We start from the raw sequence: 20,291 nt of genomic DNA on the forward strand, positions 1-20,291 counted from the left end.
TTCCAGGAAGAAGACACCATCAGACAGGACCCTGATCCTGAAGGAAGGCAGCTGTGTGTTTTGAGTGAGGTAGCGTGGCATAAGATGAGGTAGCGAGTGGGCCCAGGTAATCCTCAAGCAGGACTAAAGGAGCAGATACCAACGACTGGAGTTTGACCCAAAAGATCTCCAGAGGTTTTTTGTCTCATGAGGACAAAGGAAATTCCCTTTAATACTGTTCCTAAGCCTCTGCTTGGTGAGAAAGGGAGTTGTTACTGTAGAAATCTCTTTCCAGCACTCTGTGCCTGGATTGTTGTTGCGCTATGGCAATCTGAGTTATGTAAGCGCTCTGCGAAGAAAGAAATGAAAAGTGCCTTCAGCACAGTGTCTCTTGGCTGAACTTGCTAGACGCCATTCTGTGATCTGCTTAAGTCAGAAAAGGAATCCCTGCCAAGATCATTTTGCTGTTATAACCATGATTAGTTCAAGTTTCTAATCTTTCACTGTACAACTTTCTGACAGAAACGTAATACAGATAGGAGATCAAAGTTAACTTGTTTATTTGCCTGAGAGCACTAAGAGTTTATTGGTATGGTTGCATTTAAATCTACCTTCTTGCTGTTTATTTTCTATTTGACTCATCTGTTCTGTTTCCCTTTTCATATTTTCTGCCCTCTTTTGGATTATTTTTATGATTCTATATTATTTCCTTTGATGGTTTATAGTTAGCTATTACTATTTGTTTTGTTTTAGGGGCTGCTTTAGGGTTTATAGTATACTTGCTTAACTTAATACAATAAATCTTCAAGTAATAACATACCACTTCGCATATAGTATAAAAACCTTACAACAATATACTCCCTGTTCCCACTTCCAGGCCTTTGTACTATTATTGTCATGCATTTTACTTTTATATACATTAGAAACTCTCCAATACATTGTATATATTACTTTTTTGTTGTTGTTGTTAAACAGTCAATCATGTTGGGCATGGTGGCTCATACCTGTAATCCCAATACTTTGGGAGGCCAGGGCAGGAAGATTGCTTGAGTCCAGGAGTTTGAGTCCAGCCTGAGCTAGTTAGTGAGACTCTGTCTCTACAAAAAGTACAAAAATTAGCTGGGTGTGGTGGTGCATGCCTCTAGTCGTAGCTACTTGGGAGGCTGATATGAGAGGATTGCTTGAACCCAGGAGTTCGAGGCTGTGATGAGCTGTGATCATGCCACTGTACTCCAGTCTGGGTTACACAGCAAGACCCTATATCCAAAAAAATAAAATAAAATAAAATAAAAAATTTAAAAAGTCGATTATCTTTTAAATAGATTTTAATTTAAAAATATTATATTTATCTTTTTTATGTGTATGGCTTTTCATTCCTTTTGAATAAACTTTCCACCCAGATCTAGCTCTGTATACCCTCTTTAGATGTAGAGAGGTTTTAGATTTGCCCTTAGATTTGCCCTTTTGAGGCTATTTTCTAGATCTTGTAGGTGTGCTTTATTCTGTTTTCTCCTCATATATTTTCATGTAGCCTGTTTTTCATGTCACTAATTCTTTCTTCTGCTTGATCAATTCTACTATTGAGAGACTGGTACATTTCCAGTTTGTCAATTGAATTTTTTAGCTTCAGAATTTCTGCTTGACTTTGCCTTGTTATTTCAGTCTCTGTTCAATTTCTCTGATTGAATTCTGAATTCCTTCTCTGTGTTATCTCGAAGTTCACTGGGCTAGTACAAGGCAGCTTTTTTTTTGGACAGAGTTTCATTCACTCTATCACCCACCCTGAAGTGCAGTGGCATGATCTCAGCTCACTGCAATCTCCCCCTCCCGAGTTCAAGTGATTCTCATGCCTCAGTCTCCCGAGTGACTGGAATTACAGGCAAGCACCACCACACCTGGCTAATTTTTGTATTTTTAGTAGAGAAAGGGTTTTGCCATGTTGGCCAGGCTGGTCTTCAACTCCTGACCTTAGCAATTCGCCTACCTTGGCCTCCCAAAGTACTGGGATTACAGGTGTGAGCCACCGTGCCCAGCTATGACAGCTATTTTGAATTCTCTGCCTGAAAGGTCATGTGTCTCCCTCACTCCAGGACTGCTCATTTGTGCCTTGTTTACTGTGTTTGATGAGGCCATATTTTCATGGATATTCTTGGTGCTTGTAGGTGTTGGTTGATGTTTCAGCATTAAAGAGTTAGGTATTTAATCCAATCTTCATAGTCTGGGCTTCCTTGTACTCATTCTCCTTGAGAGGGCTTTCCAGAAATTTGAAGGGAACTGAGTGTTGTGACCTTAGCCTGCAGTCACTGCAGCTGTTTCAACACTAGGAGCACCTTAAGCCCAGGAACGCTGTGTGCAACTCTTGCAGACTCCTAGATACACTGCCTTGGTGGATTTGGGTGAGATAAAGGAAAATTCTCCAAGTTACCAGGCAGTTTCTTGCTGTCCTCCCTCTCTTTTTCCCAGTCAGAAGGAGTCTCTCCCCATGCTGGGCTGCTGGGAGCTGGGAGAGGAGTGACATGGACACTCCCATGGCCACCATAGCTGGCACTGTGCAGGATCACGCTTAAAGCATTGTGGACTAGCACAGCAGTGGGGCTTACTCAAGGCCTGCAGCCACTACTGCCTGGCTGCCACTGATGTTTATTCAATGCCCAAGATGACTTTAGTCAGCAGGTGATAAATTCTGCCAGGATTGGGTCCATCCCATCAGGGCAGTGGATTCCCTTCTGGCCCAGGGTGGGTCTAGAAACACTGGCCAGGAACAAAGACCCAGAATCCAGGGCTTCAGAAATGTGGCTGATTCTTTATTTTACTGTGGCTGAATTGGTACCTAAGTTGCAAGACACAGTTCTCTGTACTCTCATCTCTCCTTGCCCCAAGTGATAGGAATCTCTCCCAGAGTTGCACTGCCTGGAATTGGGGAAGGGGCAACACAGGCGCTCCCCTGGTTACCACAGCTAGTGTTGCACAGGATTGTACCCCAGGTCTACTGCCTCCCAGACCAGTGCAGTACCAGGGATTGCCCTAAGACTGCAGTCCTTGTGGCCTGACTGCCACTCACATTTACTCCGGGTCCCAGGCCTCTTTTGTTAGCCAGCGGTAAAGGCAGCTGAGACTTGAGTTCCTCCCACTGGGACAGTTTTCTCAATCACTGAAAATTCTCCACTGGTCCAGGGCTGGTCTAATGCTCCCTCTGTGGGTACTGAAAGAATTCTGCCGTGTGCTATGTTCTGTTATGATAGAGAGCACTGAGTTCCAATGCCAAGTGCCACACTCTGTTTGCTCTCTCTCCCCTAAGCACACAGATTCTCTCTCCATGCTGCACTGCCTAGAGTTGGGGGACGAGTGACACAGGTAGTGAAAGGTTGGCCTTCCCACCCTCTTCAGTACCTCTTTATTTTATTTTATTTTATTTTATTTTGAGACAGAGTGTCACTCTGTTACCAGGCTGGAATGCAGTTGGCTCACTGCAGCCTCTGTCTCCTGGGTTCAAGTGATTCTTCTGCCTCAGCCTCCCAAGTAGCTGGGATTACAGGCATGCACTGCCACGTCCAGCTAATTTTTGTGTTTTTAGTAGAGATGGGGTTCCACCATGTTGGCCAGGCTGGCCTCGAACTCCTGACCTCAGGTGATCCACCCACCTCGGCCTCCCAAAGTGCTGGGATTACAGGTGTGGACCACTGCACCCAGCCAATACCTCTTTCTTTGATATTATGTTCAAACCAGGTAGTGTGATCACTCACTCAAGGCACAAGATAGCATGCCTTGAATGTTTTGCATCCTATGAAGGTGCTTTCTTGTGTGGATAGTTGTTCACAGTGGTGTTCCTGCAGGGGGATGATCACCAGCAAGCTTATTCAGCTATCTTGCTGTGCCTCCTCCTTGCTCCTTTTGCAGATACAGATTCCTTTTTAGTATCATTTTGCTTTTGCCTGAAGAATTTCTTTATAATATTTCTTTTGGTTCAAGTCAACTGTGATGATTTTTTTCAGCTTTCATATGTCTGAGAGAAACTTTAGTTTATCTTCATTACTGACAGATATTTTTACTGGTTTTTGAATTCTTTTTTTTCTTTGAGACGGAGTCTCACTGTCTTGCCCAGGGCTTGAGTGAAGTGGCACAATCTTGGCTTACTGCAACCTCCACCTCCCAGGTTCCAATGATTCTCTTGCCTCAGCCTCCCAAGTAGCTGGGACTACAGGCACATGCCACCATGCCCAGCTAATTTTTGTATTTTTAGTAAAGACAGGGTTTCACCATGTTGGCCAGGCTGGTCTCGAACTCCTGACCTCATGATCCACCCGTCTCAGCCTCCCAAAGTGCTGGGATTACAGACATGAGCCACCACACCCAGCCTGGTTTTTGAATTCTAAGTTGACAGAATTTTTTCTTTCAGCACTTTAAAGACATTGCTCCACTGTCTGATGGCTTGCATTGTTTCCCACAAGAATTCTGCTGTCAATCTTATCATTTTGGTTTTTTTCCTCTGTGGCATTTTCCCTCGGACTGCTTTTAAGATTTTCTTATTATCACTGACTTTAACGTTTTCCTGTTTCTGCTGAGAATACTCACTGGCAGTGCTTGCAGCCGCAGCATTTACCCAAGATAATTTTGCCATGCAAATCTCGCTTTTATTATTATTTTTGCATCACTCTAGTATATCAACTTTGGAAACAAAAGACATCATTCTATTTATAGCATTCTGTTTTTAGTCATGATACTCCCATTTACAAAATATAGTAATTCTCAATCACTGAAAATGTCAAATCCTAGAAAACGCAGCATTCCTACGTGTGATGTTAACATTGTTCTTGAACAGTCATTGGTCAAAGATTCATTTGATGAATCCGATTTTTCTGAAATAGACAATTTTGATGATTTGGATGATTCTGATACTAGTTCTGTTTAGAAATAGCTTCATAAACAGTTTTCATATTTTATTTTCACACTGAAAATCAGTGAGATTTGCTTCAGCCTTCAAGAGTGTGTTTATGTAAAATTAAATGAGTGCCAGCAGCAAGCTGCACTTTGTTTTTCTAAATGGGAAAGGGGTATGGGAAAGAGGTTAAGCAATATGATTATGCTGTTTCTTGGTGCAGTTTTTATGTTTGTTGTTCTTGGAGTCTATTGAATTTCTTGGATTTGTAGATTTATAGTTTTCATGCAATTTGGAACTTTTTTGGTTATTATTTCTTCAAATATCATTTCTGCTCTCCATTTTTAGGGACTTTAAATACATGTATTAGGTCACTTAAAATTATCCCACAGCTGCTGGGTGTAATGGCTCAGGCCTGTAATCCCAGCACTTAGGGAGGTCGAGGTGTACGGATCACCTGAGGTCAGGAATTCGAGACAAGCCTGTAATCCCAGAACTTTGGGAGGCCGAGGTGGGCAGACCACCTGAGGTCAGGAGTTTGAGACCAGCCTGGCAGACATGATGAAACCCCGTCTCTATTAAAAATACAAAAATGAGCCGGGCATGGTGGTGCATGCCTGTAATCCTAACTACTTGGGAGGCTGAGGCAGGAGAATGGCTTGAACCCGGGAGGTGGAGGTTGCAATAAGCCAAGATCATGCCATTGCTCTCCAGCCTCAGCGACAAGAGCAAAACTCCATCTCAAAAAAAAAAGGCCGGGCGCGGTGGCTCAAGCCTGTAATCCCAGCACTTTGGGAGGCCGAGACGGGCGGATCATGAGGTCAGGAGATCGAGACCATCCTGGCTAACACGGTGAAACCCCATCTCTACTAAAAAAATACAAAAATCTAGCCGGGCGAGATGGTGGGCGCCTGTAATCCCAGCTACTCGGGAGGCTGAGGCAGGAGAATGGTGTAAACCCGGGAGGTGGAGCTTGCAGTGAGCTGAGATCCGGCCACTGCACTCCAGCCCGGGCGACAGAGCGAGACTCCGTCTCAAAAAAAAAAAAAAAAAAAAAAAAAAAAAAAAAAATTATCCCACAGCTCGTTCTCTATTCATTTTTTTCATGTTTTTTTCCTGTTTCATTTCAAATAGTTTGTGTTGCTATGTCTTTAAGTTATTTAATATTTTATTTTGCATATCTTCATAGATTGCATTTTTCATCTCAGACCTTGTATTTTTTTTTTTTTTTTTTTTTTTTTTTTTTTTTTTTTTTTTTTTTTTTTTTTGAGACGGAGTCTTGCTCTGTCGCCCAGGCTGGAGTGCAGTGGCCGGATCTCAGCTCACTGCAAGCTCCGCCTCCCGGGTTCACGCCATTCTCCTGCCTCAGCCTCCCGAGTAGCTGGGACTACAGGCGCCTGCCATCTCGCCCAGCTAGTTTTTTTGTATTTTTTTAGTAGAGACGGGGTTTCACCGTGGTAGCCAGGATGGTCTCGATCTCCTGACCTCGTGATCCGCCCGTCTCGGCCTCCCAAAGTGCTGGGATTACAGGCTTGAGCCACCGCACCCGGCCCAGACCTTGTATTTTTATCTCTAGAAGTTCAATTTGGGTCTTTAAAAAATGTAAATCCCGTGTATCTGCTTAACATACACAAGGATTTCTCTACTTTATCCTATGAACTTCCCTGGAATATAGCTATAAGTTTTCGTGTCCTTGTTTACTTATTCTATTAACTGTATCATTTCTGGATCTGTTTCTATTTATCAGTTTTTCCCCTCATAGTGGATTGTGTTTTCCTGTTTCTTTGTATGCCAGGTACATTTTTATTAGATACCAGTCATTATGCATTTTTCTATCAATATTCTTGAACTTTGTTCTGGGATGCAGTTATGTTATTTAGAGATAGTCTGATTCTTTCAAAATTTTAAGCTTTATTATTCAGGATAGGGGAAGTCCTTAACTTTGCTCCGCTACTGAGGCAATAATACCCTCTGCGTATTCCACCTGATGAGTTCTCTACCTTTGTTCTGTGAACTAGAAGGTTCATCCTCTCTGGCTAGTGGGAACTAAAACTATCCCCAGCCCTGTGTGGGCTGTAGAGATTATTTCCTCAGATCCATTTTGGGTGGGTCTTTCTCCAGCCTCAGCTAGTTTCCTAAAAGTCATGCCCTGATTAGTACTCGGTTAAAAACGTAAGGGGACCCTCTGCAACTCTCTGGATTTTTATTTCTCTGTGGCTCTCTTGCCTGGCACTCTGCCCTGCAAATTCTAGCCACCTTGGTCTCCCTGGACTCCTAATCCATCTCCTTAACTCAGAGATGGCCAGGAACTTCCTGGCTTCCCTCTCCCCGACATCACCCTGGAAACTCTCCCCAGGTAGTAAGTTGGCCGATTCACAGTAATCACTTATTTACTGTTTCTCAGGGATGACAGTCCTGTGCTGCCTCATGTTCAATATCTGAGAACCACTCACTGTTTCATATATTTTGTTTAGCTTTCCACTCGTTTCAGGTAGGAGGGTAAATCTGGTCCCTGTTACCCCTTTTAAGCAGAAAGCAGACGTCTTAGGCTGTGTTACAGTGGTGTTCTCAAACTTTAGCGTGCATTAGAATTAACCAGCGGGCATTGTTAAAATGCAGATTGCGACCAGCGCGGTGGCTCACGCCTGTAATCCCAGCACTTTGGGAGTCCGAGGCAGGCCAATCACGAGGTCAGGAGATTGAGACCATCCTGGCTAACATAGTGAAACCCCGTCTCTACTGAAAATACAAAAATTAGCCGGGCGAGGTGGCGGGCGCCTGTAGTCCCAGCTACTCGGGAGGCTGAGGCAGGAGAATGGCGTGAACCCGGGAGGCGGAGCTTGCAGTGAGCCGAGATCGCGCCACTGCACTCCAGCCTGCGCTACAGAGCAAGACTCCGTCTCAAAAAAAAACAAAAACAAAAACAAAAAAAACATGCAGATTGCTACATGCCCATCTCCCTAGAGTTTCTAATTAATGCGTGTGGGGCCTAAGAATTTACAATTTTTTGAGATAGGGTTGGTCTCTGTCACCCAGGCTCGAGTACAGTGGCACAATCAGAGCTTACTGCAGCCTCAAACTCAGGAGCTCAAGCAATCGTCCCATCTCACTGGGACTACAGCCACTTGCCACCATGTATGGCTGATTTTTTTTATTTCTATAGACAGGGTCTTGCTATGTTGCCCAGGCTGAGAACTTGAATTTCTAACAAGTTCTCAGGTGACTCAGAAGTTTCTGGTACAGGACCACACTTTCAGAACCACTGTGTTAAACTAGTCAACTAACAATATCTCATATGATGTTCATCTATTAATCAATCATAGAGTGTGAACCACATTCATAGTCAAGAGAAAACCTGTTAGTCATAGAAATACAGTCATAAGTACTTACATATTGTTGTTTGAATCCATTGGCAGACACGTAGAACAGGAACTAAAAAGCTGTTCATACCCTCTTATCTGGTTAATACAGGAAATCAGCTCCATAGAAATCATGTGGATCAATCTTTCCCAAATGGCTGGGTGCAGTGGCTCATGCCTGTAATCCCAGCACTTTGGGAGGCCAAGGTGGGAAGATTACTTGAGCCCAGGAGTTTGAGACCAGTCTAGGCAACATGACAAAACCCCATTGCTACAAAATTTAATCACCTGTGGTACCAAGTTACTCGGGAGGCTGAGGTGGAAGAATCACCTGAGCCCGGGAAGTTGAGACTGCACTGAGCTGTAATCATGCAGCTGCACTCCAACCTGGGCGACAATGCAAGACCCTGTTTCAAAAAAAAAATCTTCCCTAAATGATATTCTGTAGAACATTAGTACTCTATGTGTTGTTAGTAATACTAGGTGCTTTCCCAAAGGTTTGTGTAGTTCAGTAGGATTCAGAAGCTGTAATGTTGTGTTTTATGAACTTTCCAAGAGAAAGATACAATTTGAAGGGTTTCTCGAACTTATTTTACAACAGAACCTTTTATTTTGCAAAACACATATTATCGATTCGAGGGACTCTAATGCTCCTCTGAAGCCAGTTTGGGAAAGACTAAAGCAGACCCTTAGTATTTGCAAGTTTGCTATTTTCAGCGTTAGCTATTTATGAGCAGTTGCTCCATTGCTGTAGTAATTTGTGATTCTGCGGGAGCAAGGGGGCACACCTGGGAAGTAAGTCGCTGTGCTGATGAAAAATGAGCCCCACCCACCACCCACAACACACGCTCCAACGTGGCATCCTCGTTTGCTGCTCATCATGCGGGAGTTTTTATAGTAATATAAATTTATTTAATTCCTGAAAATAAGCCTGAAAAAAAAATGTTAGCTGTTGGTTCTAGTGAGGGAAATACACTAAAATAAGAAGAAAAAGAAGAGGAGGAGGTGGGGGAGAGATCTTAAAAAGTAAGTCTTAGCAATGAAATAGACATTTGGGGGTAAATTTTAAAGGTAGCCTCCTAGATTTGTCAGAGGATTGGATCTAAATGTGAATATGGTCATCCTGTAGCCTATATGAAAACCATAAGAAGTGATTCATGAACTGTTTTAGTAAGAGATAAAATTTAGCAAGATAAAACATTACATATGCAACTGCTGACTGATACATAATTCAAGAGAAAAGCCAGAAGCCTCGGCAGGTGTTTCTCTGAAGTCACAGGTGGTGAAAACGTGCATGTGGTATAGTTTGCTTCTAGAATTTAAAGAAGAGCTTTCTTTACATACTATGATGCTAACAAGGAAGGAAAATGTGTCCTTAGCCACAGGAAACATTTTCTCCTGAGCTAAAGACTTCACAAAAGAAAATGTCTGAGACATAAATTTTATGTCTTAGGACACACAGAAAATTATAAAGGAAAAAAGTGCTGTGAATCACAATGGTTCTCTTACAAGACTCCAAACTCGAGTTCTCCTATTAACCCTTTCACACCCTGTTTAGGGATTTTTCTCCCATAATTAACAGATTTTACCCAGAATCTACTGTATGCCAGGTGGTGTGATAGTTAAAGGTTTTCTGTGTAAAGAAGTTTTCAGTGTAAAGAAGCCAATTCCCTGCCTTTGAGGAGCTCACAGCCAGCTCCCTGATTCAGCTGCCTCCTCTCCCAGGGGTGAACCACTGTGAACTACTGCAGCCTGACTGATCTGCCATGCATAGGTTTTACTAGTGTTCCCACCCAAAATGCCAGCTCCATAAGGGCAGGTATTTAATCTATCTTGCTCACCTTTATATTTGTGGAATACATATCTTTTGATTAAATGAACATTTTTAATAATGAATTTGAAAACAACCCACATGTTTAAATATAGTGGAGTGGCTAAGAGTCATTAACACCATGAAATACTAGGCAGCAATGAAAATAGAAATAAATAATATTAAGTGGGAGGAACAGACAAGATAGCGCTATATCAACTGTTATCGGTTATGGATAGTATTCTGAATTTGGCTTCTCTGGGTCTTTGCTCCCTGTATTTGGAATGGCTTTTCCCTGCCAATATCTGTTGATGCCATATCTCTTTAAGGCTCAGTTGAAGTACCACATCCTCCCTGAATTATCAAGACTTCCACATCCCTCTGTCCTTAGAATGAACCTCTGTCTGTAGCATATGCTGGTAAGTCCCACCCGTATGTCTCCAACTTTACCCTCAACACTTTGACTGAGAGCTTCCTCCACACCTGGGAGAGACCCCTCTGCTCACTTGCTTGACGGACCAAAAGTACTGGCAAGTAATTTCCTCCAGAAAAACCCTTGATCCAAGACTGATGGAAGTTGGTAAATAAAGACCTCAGCCCCTTTGCTCCTTGGGTAGAATAACTCTAAGTTTGTCTCCATATTATTTCCCAGGTTCCTCAGGGGATGAAGCTCCAGGCAGCCCCAGTGGTGACTGGCCAAAAACACACCCCCTATTGGCCACCTTCTCTTACTCTTCCCATCCCCCTGCCTGCCTAACCTCCCAAACCTCCCAAACCAAACTGCCTGCTCTTGCATCCTACTATAAAGATCATTGCCCCATCTGAGCTCCTTTGTTCCCATATTATGTCCCACATTGTCCTCTGTATTGCTGGGTTTTGTAAATGTCTTGGCTATCCTAACTAAACTGTAGTTTGAGAACAGAAACCTTTGATTGCTGTATTCCTCAAAGCCTAACAATGTACCTTGCACATAGCAGGTGCTTGCAAAAGACTAGGTTTAATCAAATGGAGAATTTTTAGAAGAAAGACACTATAGAAATCCAACACTGAAATAAATAGTTCACAGCATTCTTTGTGGCATTAAATAAATCAAATGATTTAAGGCAAGTTTTATGAATCATAGATTGATTTCAAAACTTCATATGCTACTGATCCAAGTTCAAAATGAGACTTCAAGATGAAGCAATAGGTTGAATATATTTTAGCATTTTCTATTTGAAAAACATCAGCACCCATTGAGGGAATCTGAGTGGACGAGATTTTAATTGTTTCAGTATCCCTTAACATAGTATTCAAAGACCGCCAGGGTCTAGCTCTCACATCCTTTTCCAGCTTTATCTTTCATTCTGTTTCACTATTCCTGTGTATAAGATTGTGTGATCTTCATGCAAATAATCTGTAATTCAAATTTATCTTTGCTTATTAATAAAACTGGCTAATGCCGCTGTGGACTTCATAAGAAAATTATCATTGTTTTAATATGGGCAATGAGAGACATGAGATGAGAAGGTGAAAAGACTCCAAGGAGAAAAAAGACTTCTCCAGATAATCCCCTGACATTATTATATTGTCTGAGTCTCCATGAAGAAACTGATTCAAATGTCTAGAAGTTTGATAACGTGATCTGAATTGGAATACGGTTTACATGCCCTTTAAAGTTATTTTCAAGGTCTAATTCTATGGTCTGTACCTTGAAGACAGGCATCTGCAAGACACAAAAAGGCAGGGATACTACCTTTCTGTCAGGTAAAATCAAGGCCAATAAGCATCACTCTTAAGAAATTATACAAGTAATACTCATTCATGGCAGAAACGCTGGTCAATACAGAGAACCAAAAAGAGGATAAAAACACAATCCTGATCAAAGCACTCCTAAAATTTTAGTGTATACTTTTCAGACGTTTTTATAGAGTATATTTTTATAGATAGAAAAATAGGCTCATGGTATACATATGATCCTTTTTTGATACTGAGTCTCGCTCTATTGCCCAGGCTGCAGTACAGTGGTGCAATCTCAGCTCACTGCAATCACCGTCTCCTGGGTTCAAGTGATTCTCCAGCCTCAGCCTCCCAAGCACCTGGGATTACAGGTGTATGCCATCATGCCCAGGTTATTTTTGTGTTTTTAGTAGAGATGGGGGTTTCACCATGTTGGCCAGGCTGGTCTCGAACTCCTGACCTCAGGTGATCCACCCAACCTTGGCCTCCCAAAGTGCTGGGATTACAGGTGTGAGCCACCACTCCCAACCTGATCCCTGCCTGTTTGCACAGCGATGTAACATGCTGTTGCAGACACTACTCACAGGGTCACTTAACACCCACTCACTCTTTAAACATGGCTTCCTGTACTCCAAAGGCTAGACAGGCAAACATTTCTAAGACTCTCTTGCAACTTGAGTTCCACACATAACATAGTTTCCACCAAGCCCTAATGGAAGATATCCTGAGCCAGATTTGGAAGGCAAATGAGCAGCACAAGGGACTGGCATGGTCAAGGATGGCAGATCTAGTAGCTGAAGTAGAAGGTCTACTCTCAGGCCCTTAACATCATAATAGATGTGAAGAGGCAAGTATAGGCATCAGCTGTGCCACTCTGGGGTCAGGCACTGATCCTAACTCTATAGCATGATTTGTCTCCTTGCTCCTCTTATACTGTCTGTTTTCTTCCATTAAGAACTCTGATGGATACATGTGAACACTTTCCTTGTCAAAAAATATGTGACTGTAATGTCATACCATTGCTACTAGTGGAATCATAGAATCCTAGAGCTGAATGGGACCTGAGTCATCAGCCAGACTTAAGAAAATTAAGCTCAAAGAAGTTAAATAGCTCACCCGAGGCAAGACCACAAGTACGTCTCCCCATTCCCACTCTGTATAAGGAATTTATACCAATGTTATGTCCCAAAAAGGAGGTGGGACAAATTGGCAGCCTGGCTGTGCTCTAAGTTAGACTTTGGTATTTTTGTGTTAGCATAATGTAACATGCTCATCCATTGTCTGGCAGGCTTTAGCCCCAAGAGGATCATCTCAATGTGATGCCCTTTAAACGTGTTTGCGTCCTCTTGGCATCCACCTCATGCCACACCCTACCTCCTCTCAGCAGAGGCCCCATCCCCAGCCCTGCTCCCCTGGTTGAAGACCGGCTTGGATTCTGCATGGTACTCTCACTTGTCTTAGACTTCATCTCAGTCAGCTATGCTGTGGAGGTCTCCTCAGATTGGAAAGATTTATGTTCGGTTTGCCCAAAGACTTGCTCCCAAGGGGCTAGCAGTCTTTAGAGTCTTTAAGTAAAGGTACTTTCTTCACTCTTCTAGTATAACAGGAAAGGATCACTGCTAAAAGGCCACATTCTTCAGTGGAAAGAGTGTGAGGTTTGGATCCAGACTGGATTTGAATCCCAGTTCTGCCACTTACTAGCTATGTGGCCTTGAACAAGTTATTCAATTGCCATGCGTTTCACTTCCCTCACATGTAAAATGGAAAGAAAGATAATCACCTTACAAAGACAAGAAAACAATATTCCTACAATGTTTGACATACAAGGAACATTCAATCAATAGTCATTGCTATTTGGTTGAAACACACGTTGGCTTGAAGAACAGCCAATAGCGTGTACTTTGATCCTTTCTCATTTATGGTTTTTCAGCTGAATTTGGATGGATGATCACTCCACGATAATCCAATACCCTTTCACAGAGGAGACAGATCATTTTGCAAGTCCATGTGTGTGTATGTTTGTACATACACATAGATGTACGTGTCTGTACGTATATATGTGTGCGCACATACACACACACCACACACACGGTTTATATATTTGAGCTCATACCCAGACATTAGCAGGTCAGTGGAGTTTGGTTTTACATTAGCACTCTGAACTCCTACAACTGAAGTGAACACAGGGACAAATAAATCAGCAGCTTGCGTGTTTATTTGTTTGTTCGTTTTTTTTGAGACAGAGTCTCACTCCATTGCCCAGGCTGGAATGCAGCGGCTTAATCTTGGCTCACTGCACCCTCCGCCTTCCAGGTTCAAACAATTCTCATGCATCAGCCTCCTGAGTAGCTGGGACTATGTAGCTAGGACTACAGGCGTGCAGCACCACACCTGGCTAATTTTTGTGTTTTTAGTAGAGACAAGGTTTCGCCATGCTGGCCAGGCTGGTGTAGAACTTCTGGCCTCAAGTGACCTGCCCACCTCAGCCTCCCAAAGTAATAGCTTGAGTCTTTAAACATATAACATCATTTAAGAATTAGGAATGGGAATTAGGTTCCCACAACCTTTTTGAAATAGTGTAAGTAAAAACTGTTTAAAGTAAAATCTAAGCCAGCACTCCTTAAAAACATGTAAATACAGGATTTATACAAGGTTTTGTTTTTTTTTTAAAGGCATTAACCTTTTTCCCATAGCTTAACACTTTTCTCATGAGGTGAGAGCTACAGACGTGACAGTTTGTATTTTCTTTTACAAGAAAAGGTTTATTTTATGAATGATTCTTAATCCCATATGTGAGGATTATACAAAAATCCTGGCAGGCATATGCCATAAATGATTAATTGCCAATCAATTATAGCATTATGTATTGTGTCCAGAATCTTGTTCTTGACATCATTTCCTAGAGAAATACACACACACACGCACACTGTTTTAAGTGGAAAATTTTATGAGGTTTTCTCTGGAGCTTGCTCAATGGTCAAGATATATATATGGAAACGTCATTAACTACATTTAAGATAAAATATACACTTAATTTTTAAATCCTGAATAAAGGGATAGATGAATAAATGATGGATGAGCATTCATTCATTCATTCATTTATTTTGAGATGGAGTCTTGCTCTGTCACCTAGACTGGAGTGCAGTGGCAGGATCTCGGGTCACTGCAACTTCTGCCTCTCTGGTTCAAGCAATTCTCCCGCCTCAGCCTCTTGAATAGCTGGGACTACAGGTGCACACCACCAGGCCCGGCCAATTTTTGTATTTTTAGTAGAGATGGGGTTTCATCATGTTGGCCAGGCTGCTCTCAAACTCCTGACCTCATGTCATCTACCTGCCTCGGCCTCCCAAAGCGCTGGGATTACAGGTGTGAGCCACTGTGCCCAGCCTACATTTATTTTTGTATAATCTTTAGCAAGAATTTTAGAATCCATATAAAAGTTAGAAAGTAAATACATACATATATTTGTAAAATGGTATATCTTATCACAAGTGAGATAATAAAAAACATTGTTTAATGCATCCTCTGTTGCTCACATTACAGTTTTTTAGGGGAGAAACTAAGCTTTCTAGTGATGGTAGCTTTGAAAATTTCTTCCCATTTCTCATCAGAACAGTAGCTAGATGCAGAAGTTAACATTTGTGAGAAATTTCAGAAGTGTCATCCTTCTAAAATATTTCATTCTGTGCATGTACACACAATCATATGTTTACTCAATGTTGTCCAATTACCAAGAGGTCAAGTAGGGTAAGGACTGAAAAATGGTAATTGGGGGTTTGGCAATTACGAACTCTCTGATAAACCACAGTGAGAGTCTCAGGATCTCTCATGAGGTTGCAGTCAAAGTGTCAGCCAGGGTTGGAGCCATTTCAAAGCCTGACAGTATTGTACTGTAATATCTCCTTCCAAGCTCACTCATATTTTTGTTGGCAGAAGGCTTCAGCTCCTCTGGGACTGTTGGCCACAGGCCACTGTTCTTAACTGCTTGAGTGTCCTCCTGACATGGCAGCTGGTTTTCCCCATAGCAGTGATAAGACACACACACACACACACACACACACACACACACACACACACACGTTCGCAGGATATTGGAGATGGAGGAGAATGGATAAGAAGGGTGGGGGAAGAAGGAGGAGAAAGTTGTCACAAAGTGTTTTTTGACTTAGTCTCAAAATCATGCACTTTATTCTATTTTCTAGAAGCAAGGCACTAAATCTAGCCCACACCCAAGGGTAAGGGCATGAATTAAAGTCTACCTGTTGAAGAGAGGAGTAACAAAGAATCCATGGACATGATTTTAAGCTACCACAATCTGTTGGGAGTCCTAACTGCAAGTAACAGAAAATCCATCTTAAAATGGATTAAACAGCAATGGGAACTCATTGGTTCCCATAATGAAAAAGCCCTACAGGTAAGTAAACACGGTGAACACTTGTTCAGAGCTCTATTTTCTCTGTCCTCCTCTGTGTCAAATCATCCTTGACCAGGTTGCTAGCAAAAATGACTGCAACCACTCTAAGGCCTCCTCCATGCACACAGCACGTTCCAGAATAGGCTAGCTTAGCTCTGACTCCGCACCCCAGCAGAGTTCTGAGATTCACTCTAATTGGATGGGCTTAGGTCACATGCTTACCGTCCCCAAGCTGGGGCCTCGAATACCTTGACTGGATCCAGTGCTCCACCCTGAACCAGGGCCGTGAACTCACATGCCTGAAACCACACAGAGAGGAATGCTAGAGAGGCAATCACAAATACCTACTACACAACTCAGGGACATTTATGTCAGCTTTTACAAATACAGGGTGAACAGAATTTTTGTCATTTGAAAGGAAAGAAAGCAATAGAGACAGAAATTGAAGAGCAAGGGAGTACAGTCACGTGCTACATAACAATTTTCAATCAACAACAGATCACAAATATGAGGGTGGTCCTGTAACACTACAATACTGTCTTTTTGCTGTACCTTTTCTATATTTAGATACATTTAGATACACAAATACTATTGTGTTGCCATTGCCTGTGGTGTTCAGTACAGTCACATGCTGTACAGGTTTGCAGCCCATGAGCAACAGGCTATATATCATAGGCTATATGGTATAGGTTTGTGTAAGTATACTGTACAATGTTTGCACAATGGTGAAATTGTCTCATGATGCATTTCTTAGAACCTGTTCCCATCATTAAGTGGCACATGACTGTATAACTAAAAAATGCCAAAGACATGGATCAAAAGCCTAGGCAAAGTGGACACTGTTGGTAGGGTGTGGGAGAACTATTTGCTCCTCCAAGATCAGGGACAGCAAGTACAAACATAGGAGAAAACGTGGAAGCTTCGAGGCAAAGTGGAGGAAGGTTGAGGAAATGTTGGTGAGTGGCTGTGAATGTGAATGAAGGAGAAGAAGGTGATGTTACCAGCTGAAAAAGAGGGAGAAAAGTGAAATAAAGGAATTAAGGGGTTAAGATAAGATGGATAGAATACCATAATAACATCATAATAGAAGATAATAGCACTGAATGAAAATAGTACCTACTGCAGAAAGACAGTTAGGAAATGAAGCAAGTATAAGAAAGTAGGAGTTTATGGCAAGTTAAAAAAAAAGCAACTATGACAAATATCAAAAATAAGATACTCTAATCTACCTTCCAACATTTAAGCATATATAACTTATATTATTCTTTTCTCTGTCAGATAATACATCACAGAATATTAGGGTTAAGTATGAGTAATTTTTAATTCCCACCACTGCTGCTAAATCTTAGCTAAGAAATAAGATAGAAAAACTGCTTCTTTTTGTGTTATTAAATGTGTACATTAGCAAAGTGCAAATTTTTTCCCTTTATTTCATACTAAAATCATTATAATAAAATATTCCTCTTCACTATAGCCTTCTTGCCTTCTAGAAAGAAAGCCTTGCCCTAAAATAAAGAGGCTTTGTGTTTCAATTCACATTCATCTGATTCAGAGTTTTGTTAAAAAAAAGGGGGGGCATGAAATAAAAATAATAAAAATATTTTAAAAATCTATGTTTGAAGCAGAAGGTCATGACAAAAGGCAACAACCTTGGTTCAACTTGCCTTAGGTCAGTGACCTTGAGAGAGAGCTTTGATTTGAAATTGGTTGATGAATTCCAGAGAATGGAGTTGTTACAAATATAATACACATTTTGAGTGGAAAAAGAAACAGCCTGCTGGACACCTTTAACCTTCAATTCTGCCTATTACAAAGTCGAAGGGGTCAAACAGACTAAGACCATGTGGACTTAAGGGTTCATCCTTCTCCATGAGAACACAATTCTCCCACTAGCCTTCTGCAGGCACGCAGATGCTTCCTACTGAAGATTCTTAATTGTTTTGGAAAACACTTCATACCTTCTTAATATCAAGCCCTCAAGAAGGCAACATGAGTACTTAGTAAAGCACAATTTCTATTTCTTTCTTGAGAGGCAATAAGGACATCAAGATATCTTTGCTTAACATAACAACCATCAATTATTCAGTATTTACCATGTGCCAGGTGCTATGTTTGGCATTTTACATACATCATCCGATTTAATCCTCATAACAGCACTACAAAGTGCGTAGAATTATCTTTTTACAGATAAAGAAACAGATGCACAGAGGTCAAGTACTTAGCCCAAGCTTACAAAACTGATAGGTGGCAGAGCTGTATGTTGAAATCATGCGTGTTTGATTCCAAAGCCCATACTCTTTCTTTTGCACCACTCTGTCTAAAAACTCTTAAATAATTTCTTCATGTTCACAACTAAAAGAGTCAACAGTTTAAACAGATGTTTAAAGAAAAGAGAAATAAATATTTTTTAAATGTTGATAAATACAAATACAGATTTATTCAAAATCACATGTTGTATATCATCCGCAGACTCACTGTGAAATATACGGAGGCAAATACATACAGGGACAGATAGCAGAAATACTTTTAGATCAGAAACAAGCCCCATTTCTTTTTCTGTTTTGCTTTGTTTTTTTGAGACGGAGTCTCCCTGTGTCACCCGGGCTGGAGTGCACTGGCACGACTGCTGCTCACTGAAACCTCCACCTCCCAGGTTCAAGTGATTCTCCTGCCTCAGCTGCCAAGTAGCTGGGATTACAGGCATAAGCCACCACACCCGGCCAACAAGCCCAATTTCAAATGGTAAGATATGGCTCTGGATATTCGGGACAGCATGAGCTTGACAGAAACAGCTCAGGTCTGGGAGTCCCCTTCCACAAAGAGGCATTGAGAAGAACTCAGGGTAGGAGAGAAAGGGCAGTGGCTTGCTAAAATCCAGTGCTGCAGTGAGACTCACTGATACAGTTTCATTCAGTAGAAGCACTAGGCAAACTTACACAAGAAAAAATACATACTGTAAGCAGCTGAGCTAAAGCAAATGTAGAATCTGAGGGACTGAATTTTCCTGTTGGCCCATAAGTTAAGTCACTTACACTAGCTGATATCATGGAAATAAGGATTGTCCATATTTAGAAAAGCTCACAGCAGGCAAGAATGCTTTCCAGACTCCTGCCACAGTATCAGGAGATGTCAATCACCACTATGTGTTTTTGGACACTTCTTGATGGACAGAGAACAAGGCAGCTATAATGAGTTTATCCTGGATTGGCCCCAGCATATAAAATAAAACAATAATAATCTTATAAGTCGGTTCTGTACGTTGTTATGTGGATATGTGCCCCCTGCCGTCTCCCTAAGAGGGCATTTGGCAATGTCCAGAGACTTTTTGATTGTCACAACGTCGGGGGCAGGGTGCAACTGGCATCTAGTGCGTGGAAGCCTCCTACAATGCACAGGACAGCCCCCTACAATAAAGAATTATCCAGCCCAAGAGGTCAATGGTGTGCAGGATGAGAAACTCTGGACCAGAGGAGGAAAAAGCATTTATGGCATGAGGGGGTTTTGTTCACTGCCTTTTTTGAACTCCCCACTCCGCAAGTATCAATTCTCTGGGATCATTGCTTCTGGCAGGAGAGGTCATGAGGAGGCCTAGAATATGAACCAGATAGAGATTGCATTGTTTATTTTCCTTTTCATCTAAAACAATAAATCATCCTGTATCTTAGGCATTAGGTCCCTTCGGATGTCACGGTACCCTTTTGCTTTTCTGACATCAACACATAGAAACGCAGGGCCCTGTGGCGCCCGGGATTTCTGCCTGGGTTTAGGTTTCTTCCCCCTCAGCATCGCGTGCTGTGCCCTGGTGGAGGGGAAGAGCGAAACACTTTGGGAATGGGGCGTTTTCGTAACGTCATTTATTTAGTCTAGATGAGGAATTTTGCTCTTTAAGAATAAGAAAGTTGTGGATTCCCAGAAGCTGGAAATCGGACGAGAGAATATGCCTTAACTAGGGAAGTTAATCACGTTGAGTCTACTGACAAGGACAAGGGGGGAGGTGGCGGAAAGCCCCGTTTGGCTGACTTTTTACTGCTGGAGCCTCCCGCCCCGTCTGTCTCCGCGAAGAGGGGGATCGGCGCTCGCGGTGGAGAGGTCCGACGCAGGGCGGCGAGGGCCACTTCCCGGCGGGACCGTCCC

Source organism: Rhinopithecus roxellana, chromosome 10, assembly GCF_007565055.1.
Source record: "Rhinopithecus roxellana isolate Shanxi Qingling chromosome 10, ASM756505v1, whole genome shotgun sequence".
In the NCBI taxonomy this organism is placed as follows: Eukaryota; Metazoa; Chordata; class Mammalia; order Primates; family Cercopithecidae; genus Rhinopithecus; species Rhinopithecus roxellana.